This window comes from Lissotriton vulgaris, unplaced genomic scaffold (genome assembly GCF_964263255.1).
Source record: "Lissotriton vulgaris unplaced genomic scaffold, aLisVul1.2 SCAFFOLD_2573, whole genome shotgun sequence".
In the NCBI taxonomy this organism is placed as follows: domain Eukaryota; kingdom Metazoa; phylum Chordata; class Amphibia; order Caudata; family Salamandridae; genus Lissotriton; species Lissotriton vulgaris.
Window position 1 is genome coordinate 227,738 of NW_028254733.1, and position 12,653 is coordinate 240,390.

The 12,653-nt window shown below is 51.8% G+C and overlaps 1 non-coding gene and 1 pseudogene across 1 annotated transcript; both read left to right on the plus strand.

The window, feature by feature from the left end:
* The first annotated feature begins 2,199 nt into the window (after positions 1-2,199).
* On the plus strand, positions 2,200-2,308 carry LOC147659426 (5S ribosomal RNA; annotated as a pseudogene).
* Positions 2,309-6,100: 3,792 nt separating this feature from the next.
* Positions 6,101-6,219, plus strand: LOC147659427 (5S ribosomal RNA). Its single transcript, XR_015307242.1, has one exon. It is a non-coding gene; the product is annotated as a 5S ribosomal RNA (ribosomal RNA).
* Positions 6,220-12,653: the final 6,434 nt, after the last annotated feature.

Consider the following 12,653-nt stretch of genomic DNA (forward strand, 5'->3'; position numbering starts at 1 on the left):
TGCTGCCTTTGCATATATTGCCTCCCTCCATGTTGCTCAATGTGTGCTACAAATTTAAGTCCGAAAAAGAAGTTACCTGGTCAATATACTACTTCTATGATTACTGAAATTCCTGCCGATGCAAGTTGGTTGATGTTTATTGCAGAGGATGTTCTAGACTAGAGGGAAAGTCTTGCCCCTAGAATGGATGTCGGCACTACCTTTTGGCAAATAAATGAGGCCATAGTTAGCCAATGATGCTAAAAGGAGGGTCTGATAGAATTCACTTTTCGATACCCTAATTACCTATTGCTGATGTATGAGTTAGCATCATATGGCTAACTGATGAAGTTCGTATATGCACTTATGCTGAATTACTTTTTATTTGCTCCTTACATATATTCAAATGTATGTGTGATCATATTAGTTTCTTAGCTTAGCCTGTGTGCCACCATTTTGTGTATTCCTCTGTGCCTGCGGACCCTGCTCACTCATATGCCCCTCCCGCAGGAATACAGAAATTCACTAAGACAGCAGTTTTCGTTTCTCGGCTTACTGTGGCCAAAACTAACAAGTCTCTTTATCAGTAATGTTCTCATGCCCAGAGACGCCGAAGCCTAGCTCCATGGCCTTGAGTAGAGATAATGATGTATCCCTTGCAGGTGCAGATGCCTACTGTATGAGAGCATTGTACACTGGTCTGAGGCTCGGTAACTTTCCATTGGGGGCGTACCCCTTTTCACTGTATTGCATTATAATGTATCGCTGTGATGCAGAGAGTCAGTCCTCTCGTTCGCACTCCTAGGAGTGAGGTCGGACAGGGCCCTCTCATATGAGTGTTGTTTTGCCTAATAAAGACTTTTGTTTATTCTTCTCCACTGTCCGGCTGACTTCCTATATAGCGACTATAGGTGAGTGCGGTAAGTCACTCGGGTGGATTTGAGCCACCCTTATCACAGCCGTGACGCACAATAACTGGCGCATCCCTGCTGCCGATATGCAGGGATGCGCCAGTTATTGTAAATGTGCCCCAACGTGAAAAGCCCAGGCTGCGGCTTTGCTAGCTCTCCGGCTGGCACCTGAAGGGAGGTCGGAGCCAGTGTGTGATTGGAAAAGAAGCGAGTGCAAGGCTGTAGGAAGATTTGGCTATCTGTAGCAAGCTTGCCAAGGGTTGTTGGAGTGAAGCGTGCAAGTGAGGTGAAGTGCAGCAGGTTCCAGAGTGGAGGGGGTTGCCAGCACAAGGGACCTGAACCGGCAGCCTCTCATGCCTACGGCCATACCTGTAGGTATTTTGCCACTCGCTGACACCAAGCTCGGCCCTTGCACAATCACACCTAATCTAACTCGCTAAGAGCACTTTTTAAAAAAAAACATATTCTGCTCTCCTCCTCTCCTCTCCGCTTTTTTTTTCTTCTTCTTTCATGTATTTTATAAAAAAATCCGGCATGGAGTTTACAATATGCGTGGCCCTTAACTGTAAACTCGAAAACTGAAAGAAAAGGAAGAAAAGCTTTGCCCTAGGACAGAGGGCTCCCAGCTAAGGCTGGGGAGCTGCTGCAAGCTGCTGCTGCTGCTGCTGATGATGATGATGATGGGCAGCGCCGGCCCCGGTTCCGGGCCCCCCTCTCTCGGCTGGGAGCGAGCAGGGGGCTGCTAAGGCAGAGAGCCAGGCGGGTGACATGAAGGGCCCTGGACTACTCGGACCCTCGCCTCACTCGCTCCTCTACACCCACAGAGGGCCGGGGCATGGGCACTATTTGCACACGAGGGGCCTGTTCTTGATTTCAAAACAAAAGAAAAGAAAAATAGGAGACTTGAAGACAGAGCTCGAGGGTTCAAGAAGTTGCCTCCCCAGAGTTGGGGTGAGAATCAGCTGCTGAGCTCCCTGCAGCCCCCCTCGCCCCCCACCCCGGGGTGGGTGGGTAGGCACGTAGAGAAGCGGCCCGAGCAGAGTGCTTTGGAGGCCAGTGCAAAGCAAGAAGTGCCTGGAGGCCAGTGCGAAGCAAGGCTAGGCGCTTGTTAAATGAAAAGGCCAGGCTGCTGGTGTGCTGGTGCTGCTGCTAGTGCCGGCCCCTTTCTTTAGAAGGGCGGTCCCAGCTTCAGCAAGCGCGAGAGATGGCCGTGCTTTGCCGTGTGCAGGAACTTTGAAAGGGAGGGCAGGTGTTTAAAGGGACTCGAAGTGTTTAAATGCAGTGGAAGGGAGCCTGGTGACGTGACAGTGCCTACGGCCATACCACCCTGAATGCGCTCGATCTCGCAAGCTAAGCAGGGTCGGGCCTGGTTAGTACTTGGATGGGAGACCGCCTGGGAATACCAGGTGCTGTAGGCATTTTGCTTCTCGCTAGAGGCACTTCTGGGTTTTTTTTCTTCTTTTTTTCTTCTGGGGGCATTTCTTCTATTCTTTTATTGTATCTTTCTTCAAAAAGAAAACGCCATGAAGTCCACAACACGCAGGGGCCATAACTTTCCATTCGGAAATTGAAAATTCGGTTGCACTTTACACTGGGTCAAAAAAGATGAAACCCTTTGCCCCAAGATAGGACAGGGGACAGGGGACAGGGGACCCCGCCCTCCCCACCCCCCAGCGCAGGGTTTTCTTCTGCTGCTGCTGGGCTGCTCCGGGGGCAGGATCTGTTCCTGGTCGCCCTCTTTTGGCCTTCCCCAGTAGCCAAGAAGCAGGGGGAGGGCTGAGACAGAGAGGCAGGCGACGAGTGCCGTATAAAGAGTGAGGGTGTGTGAGGGTGAGTGAGCGTGTGTGAGGGTGAGGGGGTGTGAGGGTGAGGGTGTGTGAGGGTGAGTGATGGTGGGTGAGGGTGAGTGAGGGTGTGTGAGGGTCAGAGGGTGCTGCTTTGGAGGAGGGCGTGAAAACATATGTCAGTGCGCGTGGTCAAAGCAATTAAGATGTAATCCACCATTCTCCCCCTCTCCTGGACCGTCATCAAATTTGGCGATGAGTGCAGATGTAACCATTTCCAGCCTCCACCCTGACCCCCGGGCTTGGGTGCCTGCCAAGAGGAGGCGCGTGAACTGCAGCTCCTGGTGACAGCGAACCTGCTCACTCCTTGAAAGTCCCCGTCAGCCTGGGAAGTCCTGTTCAAGGCACAGAACACGCATGCAGTGAATGCTCCCGGCGCCGCAGGCCTCGTGGCGCTTTAAAGCAGCTCTGACCAGCCTGAGCCGTTCTCGGCTCTTCGCGCCGCTCCTCGTCTCACAGCACAACCCAAGCCCCACTTTAACTTCTGCGAAGGCTTTGAAATAACCGCTCTCCAAACATGGTTCACAGGAGGCCGGGCGGTTCGGGAGAGTTTGTGCGCACTAGCGGGTGATTTTTGCAGGCACTGTTTTCTTGAAAGCCCAGTCTCTGCTGTAGCATGCAGCTGCACAGCCCGGCGTTACACGGCGAAATCAAACAAGCAGTACGGGAGTGAGGGCAGGTGAGGGTGCCGATGCCTGCTTGAGGGGGCAGAAAGGGGCTGCGCTACTTACTCTGACAAGTTGACATTCAGCGATCCGCGGGCGCTGGAGCACAGGAAGTCCAGCGAGGGCCGGCAGTCCAGGAGCAGCGGCTGCCGGCCGGACCCACGCGCAGCAGCCGCCAGAGACGGCGAGCGTTCACTGACGTCACCTTCATCATGGGGCTGTGGCGCGCAGCGGAGACGTCACCGTGAGCGTGCACGTCGGCAGCTCCGCGACTTACTCACGCGCGCGACGAAATCCCATGCGCGAGTGGCCAGTTCTTGTCTCTCCTTCTCCCATTGACGATGCTGGGCGCTTGGCCAGCTCTTGTCTCCACTCGTTGTCAGCTGAGCCGACGACTATAGTTCTCGCAGCGAGAGCGCGCTTTCACGTGCTTTTCGCAGACGAGACCTAAAAAGCGACACTCAACTGCTGCTGCAGGGCTCGGGGAGCTGCCAGGAGGGTTGGGACTGCTACCTTGGTCAGCCAATGAGGGGAGGCAGCAGTCCCTCACTGGTCACAGAGCAGGATGGGGGACAGAGTCAGCGACAGACACTCGGCCGTTGGCACTTCAGGGCTTAAAAACGAAGCGCCCCGCTACGAGGCTATCACGGACGCTCTCCCTTGTCACGAGGGGGAGGGCCTCCAGGACATTTGCTGAGCTGAGGAGGTCAGGCCCACCGGAGCTGTGCCGTCCTCAGCCCAGCAAACTTCAGCTTAGGCAGCCGGGAGCCTGTGCATTTAGCGCATGTTCAGCTCCTGGCTGCCTGGCCTGAACATAAAGAGTGTTTGTCTAGCTGTCCTTTCTTCAGCCTGACGTGCAATCTTTTTCTCCAAAAAGGGCGGGGCAGGGCCTCACTGCCCTTAAGGAGGGGCGGCTGCTGAAGTCAGGCCGCTTACAAGGAGGACCCTTCACCCAGGCAGCACTCAGTCCCTCCTCTGAGTCTCTCTTCTCTATGCACACTGGGGCGGGCCCTGGACATGGATGTGATGTGCATATCAGGCCTCTGTCCCGGATAAATAGGAAAAGGAAACTTGCAGCCAGAGCTGCACAGAAAAAAAAGTGTCACTCCAATGTTTCTGCGGGCGAGCCAGAGTTGAAGAGCGGTAGCCCGGCAGGCGCTGCCACATAGAGCAGTGGCCTGATAGAGTGCCTTAGAGGCCAGTGCAAAGCAAGGCTAGGCACTTGGGGGCAGTTTTACAAGCCCCTTGCGCCTCTTTTACACCGCCGTTGCGACGCAGTGGCGGCGCAAAGCCAGCGCCACTCTGCGGGGTATTTACAACGTGACGCATCTGGGAGATGCATCACGTTGTAAAGCCCTGCACCACATGTAGGCGTTACGGCGCAAGAACGCCTCCCAAAAGTGGCTGAGTGAAATCGACAAGATTTCAGTCAGCTACTTTTAAGGCCATGCTGCGTCAAAACCCTGCGCCTGCTTGAAGCAGGCGTAAGGTTTGACGCAGCATTTCAAGGATAGGGCACCCCCGAGCCTTGCTGGAGCTGCGTCGCGCCTGCGACGCAACTCCAGCAATGCGCCGCCTTTACGGCAGCAGATGCGTCACGCATCTGTCCATTTTTGCCCCATGGTGCGGCGCATCCATGGTGGCGCAGCCGTGACGCACAATAACTGGCGCATCCCTGCTGCCGATATGCAGGGATGCGCCAGTTATTGTAAATGTGCCCCAACGTGAAAAGCCCAGGCTGCGGCTTTGCTAGCTCTCCGGCTGGCACCTGAAGGGAGGTCGGAGCCAGTGTGTGATTGGAAAAGAAGCGAGTGCAAGGCTGGAGGAAGATTTGGCTATCTGTAGCAAGCTTGCCAAGGGTTGTTGGAGTGAAGCGTGCAAGTGAGGTGCAGTGCAGCAGGTTCCAGAGTGGAGGGGGTTGCCAGCACAAGAGACCTGAAGCGGCAGCCTCTCATGCCTACGGCCATACCTGTAGGTATGTTGCCACTCGCTGACACCAAGCTCGGCCCTTGCACAATCACACCTAATCTAACTCGCTAAGAGCACTTTTAAAAAAAAAAAGAAAAAACATATTCTGCTCTCCTCCTCTCCTCTCCGCTTTTTTTTCCTTCTTTTTTTTTTTCATGTATTTTATACAAAATCCGGCATGGAGTTTACAATATGCCTGGCCCTTAACTGTAAACTCGAAAACTGAAAGAAAAGGAAGAAAAGCTTTGCCCTAGGACAGAGGGCTCCCAGTGGGGAGCTGCTGCAAGCTGCTGCTGCTGATGATGGGCAGCGCCGGCCCCGGTTCCGGGCCCCCCTCTCTCGGCTGGGAGCGAGCAGGGGGCTGCTGAGGCAGAGAGCCAGGCGGGTGACCTGAAGGGCCCTGGACTACTCGGGCCCTCACCTCACTCGCTCAGTGCAAAGCAAGAAGTGCCTGGAGGCCAGTGCGAAGCAAGGCTAGGCGCTTGTTAAATGAAAAGGCCAGGCTGCTGGTGTGCTGGTGCTGCTGCTGCTGCTAGTGCCGGCCCCTTTCTTTAGAAGGGCGGTCCCAGCTTCAGCAAGCGCGAGAGATGGCCGTGCTTGGCCGTGTGCAGGAACTTTGAAAGGGAGGGCAGGTGTTTAAAGGGACTGGAAGTGTTTAAATGCACTGGAAGGGAGCCTGGTGACGTGACAGGGGCTGGCTCAGCACAAGAGGCCTGCACCGGCAGGCTCTCGTGCCTACGGCCATACCACCCTGAATGCGCCCGATCTCGTCCGATCTCGGAAGCTAAGCAGGGTCGGGCCTGGTTAGTACTTGGATGGGAGACCGCCTGGGAATACCAGGTGCTGTAGGCATTTTGCTTCTCGCTAGAGGCACTTCTGGTTTTTTCTTCTTCTGTTTTTTGGGGGTGGGGGCATTTCTTCTATTCTTTTATTGTATCTTTCTTCAAAAAGAAAACGCCATCAAGTCCACAACACGCAGGGTCCATAACTTTCCATTCGGAAATTGAAAATTCGGCTGAACTTTACACTGGGTCAAAAAAGATGAAACCCTTTGCCCCAAGATAGGACAGGGGACAGGGGACAGGGGACCCACCCCCCAGCGCAGGGTTTTCTTCTGCTGCTGCTGGGCTGCTCCGGGTGCAGGATCGGTTCCTGGTCGCCCTCTTTTGGCCTTCCCCAGTAGCCCGGGAGCAGGGGGAGGGCTGAGGCAGAGAGGCAGGCAGCGAGTGCCGTTCAGTACAACCGAGAAGGGGCGCACACGCATACACACTCACTTACACTCATGCATTCACATGCAGACACTCGTACCCTCCCCCCCCCCCCCCCCTTTCGGGAGACTCACTCACAAATACACATACACTCATACATACTAACACGCACGAACCAAACAGTCAATAAACAAGCATTTACAACGCAATAGGGGGCGCAGCATTAAAGTTTGAGTTACTGGCATTGTAAATGACAATGCTTTGCATTAACCTTTTTTTATTTTTATTTGCAATTGGTATATAAACATTGTTTGTGAATGGTTAGCTGATGTGGTGGTGTCCCCGAGTGATGTGGTGGTGTCCCTGAGTGACGTGGTGGTACCCTTGAGTGGTGTCTCTGAGTGATGTGGTGGTGTCCCTGAGTGATGCGGTGGTGTTCCTGAGTGAAATGGTGTTTGAGGGTGAGGGTGTGAGGGTGAGAGGGTTGTGAGGGTGAGGGGTGTGAGGCTGTAAGGGCGAGTGAGGGTGTGTGAGGGTGAGTGAGCGTGTGTGAGGGTGAGGGTGTGTGAGGGTGAGGGTGTGTGAGGGTGAGTGATGGTGGGTGAGGGTGAGTGAGGGTGTGTGAGGGTCAGAGGGTGCTGCTTTGGAGGAGGGCGTGAAAACATATGTCAGTGCCCGTGGTCAAAGCAATTAAGATGTAATCCACCATTCTCCCCCTCTCCTGGACCCCATTCATATTCGAATCCCAGTTTTCCCTTTCCCTAAAAAACGCCAACTACTTTATAAGCCGGCCCACATTCCCCTCCCCAACACCCAGCTCTGCAGGTTGAAAGGGAGGGAGGGAGGGATGGATGGATGGATGGACACACACACACACACACACACACGTTACAACTTTACTTTCTTAATAAATCATTGTCACTAGATCGTATTTATTAATCAAGTATATATTCACTCACTGCTCTATCTCACACGCTGAGGAGCAGTCACACTCGGTCCCCGTGTTCTCTCTTCACGCACTCGCCAATCTCTCTCAAACAGACGCATGTATTTCTCTCCCACGCACATGCATTTCACCCTCGCTCTCTCTCACACTCCAAGCTGATTCCCCTTCTACATCTCCATCACACACGCCTGCCCACTACGGTTGCCCTTCTTTTCGCACATTCGCCACTCTCTCCTTCACACTTTGAGGCAAAACTCACTCACACCCAGCCCTCTTGCTCCCGCCTAGAAACACACACACACTCCGTCACACATACATATAGTATTCTACAAGCAGGGCAAGTAACTTTGGTCACGGCGAGCGTTCACTGACGTCACCTTCATCATGGGGCTGTGGCGCGCGGCGGAGACGTCACCGTGAGCGTGCACGTCGGCAGCTCCGCGACTTACTCACGCGCGCGACGAAATCCCATGCGCGAGTGGCCAGTTCTTGTCTCTCCTTCTCCCATTGACGATGCTGGGCGCTTGGCCAGCTCTTGTCTCCACTCGTTGTCAGCTGAGCCGACGACTATAGTTCTCGCAGCGAGAGCGCGCTTTCACGTGCTTTTCGCAGACGAGACCTAAAAAGCGACACTCAACTGCTGCTGCAGGGCTCGGGGAGCTGCCAGGAGGGTTGGGACTGCTACCTTGGTCAGCCAATGAGGGGAGGCAGCAGTCCCTCACTGGTCACAGAGCAGGATGGGGGACAGAGTCAGCGACAGACACTCGGCCGTTGGCACTTCAGGGCTTAAAAACGAAGCGCCCCGCTACGAGGCTATCACGGACGCTCTCCCTTGTCACGAGGGGGAGGGCCTCCAGGACATTTGCTGAGCTGAGGAGGTCAGGCCCACCGGAGCTGTGCCGTCCTCAGCCCAGCAAACTTCAGCTTAGGCAGCCGGGAGCCTGTGCATTTAGCGCATGTTCAGCTCCTGGCTGCCTGGCCTGAACATAAAGAGTGTTTGTCTAGCTGTCCTTTCTTCAGCCTGACGTGCAATCTTTTTCTCCAAAAAGGGCGGGGCAGGGCCTCACTGCCCTTAAGGAGGGGCGGCTGCTGAAGTCAGGCCGCTTACAAGGAGGACCCTTCACCCAGGCAGCACTCAGTCCCTCCTCTGAGTCTCTCTTCTCTATGCACACTGGGGCGGGCCCTGGACATGGATGTGATGTGCATATCAGGCCTCTGTCCCGGATAAATAGGAAAAGGAAACTTGCAGCCAGAGCTGCACAGAAAAAAAAGTGTCACTCCAATGTTTCTGCGGGCGAGCCAGAGTTGAAGAGCGGTAGCCCGGCAGGCGCTGCCACATAGAGCAGTGGCCTGATAGAGTGCCTTAGAGGCCAGTGCAAAGCAAGGCTAGGCACTTGGGGGCAGTTTTACAAGCCCCTTGCGCCTCTTTTACACCGCCGTTGCGACGCAGTGGCGGCGCAAAGCCAGCGCCACTCTGCGGGGTATTTACAACGTGACGCATCTGGGAGATGCATCACGTTGTAAAGCCCTGCACCACATGTAGGCGTTACGGCGCAAGAACGCCTCCCAAAAGTGGCTGAGTGAAATCGACAAGATTTCAGTCAGCTACTTTTAAGGCCATGCTGCGTCAAAACCCTGCGCCTGCTTGAAGCAGGCGTAAGGTTTGACGCAGCATTTCAAGGATAGGGCACCCCCGAGCCTTGCTGGAGCTGCGTCGCGCCTGCGACGCAACTCCAGCAATGCGCCGCCTTTACGGCAGCAGATGCGTCACGCATCTGTCCATTTTTGCCCCATGGTGCGGCGCATCCATGGTGGCGCAGCCGTGACGCACAATAACTGGCGCATCCCTGCTGCCGATATGCAGGGATGCGCCAGTTATTGTAAATGTGCCCCTGATAGAGCGCGCAGTTCACCCGGGTCACTAATTTCTTACACGCACTGGGCCCCGGCGTGCATTTAGTTTCAATCAGTGATTCTCGTGAACCGGGTGAGATCCTGGCACGCTCTTATGAGTAATTAAAAGGTTCAGAATTACCTCTGCTTACCATGCACCTGACTTACCACAGGCACAAACTTTCGATGGACCTAGAGCTAAAAGGGAAAATAGTAGACAGGACCTTAAAACATTTCTTTACTTCCATATATTTTATCCGCTTTCTGTAAAATGACCACAGACACCTGATGAAGTTTTGACTCTTTATATAAAGTTCAAAAGGAAGATGCCAAGACAATAAGTGATATGCAGAACACTATGTCAAACATTAATATCAATCATCAAAAGGTAACTTTGCACAAAGAAAATCCCGGCCATTAAGATATATGGGAAAAACTAGAGGTAGGATTTGGAACAGAACTAATCACTGCAACGTTAAACTAAGGCACGAGGTTTAAGGTTGGGACCTAAACATGTACTTAATCCTTAAACTGTTCTTTCTAAGTTCACTGCAATCAACTAAAGGAAAGGGAAAAACGGGAACATACTATTATTTATGATAACGTCAATGAGTTACTAAAGGAAGGGGGGAGAGAGAGAGAGAACAAACTAAATCAGCAATGGCAATAGAACAATATCACAGGTAATAGTGCTTTAATAGATCATACGAAAGAGAGAAGAGAGAGAGAGAAAACAAGATACAAAGAATACGCAAACCCACATACAATATTTACCTAATTCAGATCTGAGACCAACCCTGGCCACGGGTCAGTTGGGAAGACGGGGACAAGGACCCTCAGAAAGGCACACCAGAGTGCGAACAGGTACAACCCACGGACAGATCAGGACAGGATACCCCTCAGGTTCGGGTCAAAGGACTGGGCCTCCCAGGGAAACGACCAACACCCACAGCTTCGGACAGCAACGCCTGCGTTACCCCTTTCTGCAAGTAATCCGCCAGAAACCCCGATTGGATTGTCGAATCTCCCAGCAAAGTGCTTCGCCAGCACTTAGGAATTTCCACCCCTTAGGAGCTTGTGGAAAATATGGACAAAGTGCTCCGCAGCACTTTCAGATTGGACACCTATTGAGATCGTAGGGTCAGTGACAGGTCTGCTACTCGGACAAGTCGGACAATTTTCCTAAGCTAAACTAGGGTAATTATACCATTTTGGGGTCCCTCAGACCACCCACTAATGTTGCAAGTGACAGTTTCCCATATTATGATTGGTCAGGAGAGGTGGTGCGGTCATTACCACCTCCTAGAGTTCGGCTTTCTCATCATCAATATTCAGTTTTGTACACCCGCCCCTTGGGTTCACGTTCCCAGGCATAGGAATACACAATACAATACAAGTGTACAGCATATAGCAACAGTGTATGGTAGTTCAAGGTGCAAGACTGCATCTTCGGGACGGGTTCCCAGGCGCATCGGGCTTCGGGAGCCAGCTGGCTGGTTTCAGCTTCTGCGCAGTTAGGAATTTTCCCAGTCACGTGACGGGGTTCTGAGGAGCCTCAGCATGGCGTTGCTCATGTATGCCCCAGCCCACAAAGACGCGGTACATGAAAAGTAAGCGAAAACAAATTAATATCACATCCAGAATGATCACACTGTATACCATGATGAAATTCTAAACATCCCTTATTTTATAATGACTATAGTGTTACTGTTTTAGTGCGAAAAGACAGATAGGCTGAAGCAGCAGCCATAGCAGAGAGCGTGGTGAGAGTCAAGCGGCCATATTAGCAACAATGCGCATGTGCACAGAACTCCCTCCAGAATGCGAGTGCGTCACATCACATGGGTATGACCGACGCATGCGCAGACTGAATTTCAGCGAAGCAGCCATTTTCCTTAGCGCAAGCTTCGTTAATATGGAAAAGACATACAGGCAAGCATCCGGGGACACCCGCGTGTTTGGAAAAACGTGTAATAATCGACAATAATGAATTTTAGTAATGTTATACATTTGGCGAGGTTCTTGCACGGGGCAAGGCATTTCGCGTGCAAATCCTTGCTCCATCAATCCCCTCTTTGATGATATTTACTATCATCACTACATAATGGAAACAGATGCCAACTTTTTCTCATTCATCCACATCACTCATGTCAATTTCAATAAATTTATTATTCAGTTTTCTTTCAGCTTCTCTATGAGAGTGGTGATTTTTCGCCTTTTTATAGATGGAATTCTTCACCTCTTCTAATTCCAGTTCATCAATATTTCTTTTCACCCCTCTCTGATTTACTGTGTATTTCCTTTTGCACTTCTGACATTTGCAGCAGATAAAAATAATCAATATAATTACACCTATCACAATTATTGGCATCACTATTTTCCACAACAGGTTTCTACCTAGGTTAGCAAACCAACTACCTATAGAGGAGAGACCTCCAGTCAGTCTTGTCCAGGCACTGTCAACCTCCAATGGTTTGAGTTCCTTTTCCAAATTAGTTATGTTCTTCACATATTGTTTTAATTCGATACTTTTATCTGGAATGTAAGTGCAACAATGTTGCGCTTTCAGCATTCTACAGACTCCGCCCTCTTTTGCTAATAGGGTGTCAAGGGCAAGACGGTTTTGTAAAACCATTGATCTGATCGCAACCATTTCAGTATTGACCAGCAGGAATCCAGCAGCAGTGTCCGTTGATAACCGGTCCACTACTGTAGACAATTTGCAGATTCTATGGGTGTTCAGAACTACCCCCATTCCAGGTATCAGTGCACTGAAAATATCACCTATAACTTCACCTACACTTTCGCGCTTACTACGCACTAAGCCATTAGTTTCTTCGTCGCTTCCAGCTGCATTATTCACATGGTATATTTTCGGGAAAACAATGCCAAAGTAGCAGCTTCCATACCAGTGGTCCGGCAATTTGAAATACGCCTTGTTCCCACATATATAATATATTCCGGGAAACACAGGTTCTGACCCATTTTTGAAACCCCAACCTCCAATTACCTTGTAATTATGTTCACACTCGCTGGAACCGATGAATTCATTGTTATAATACTCTGTCTTTTCCCTATGGATACAAAGTTTCCCTTTTCGTTCAAAATCCAGCAACAGGGCAGGATTAGCTTCGCCTTGCGAGGTGTTATCCATGTGTTCAGCCCACCTAGGGACTCTATCTTTCTCGTCATTTGCTTTCTTTTGAAACTTTTCTCTTCTTCTGTCTGCCATCTTTATG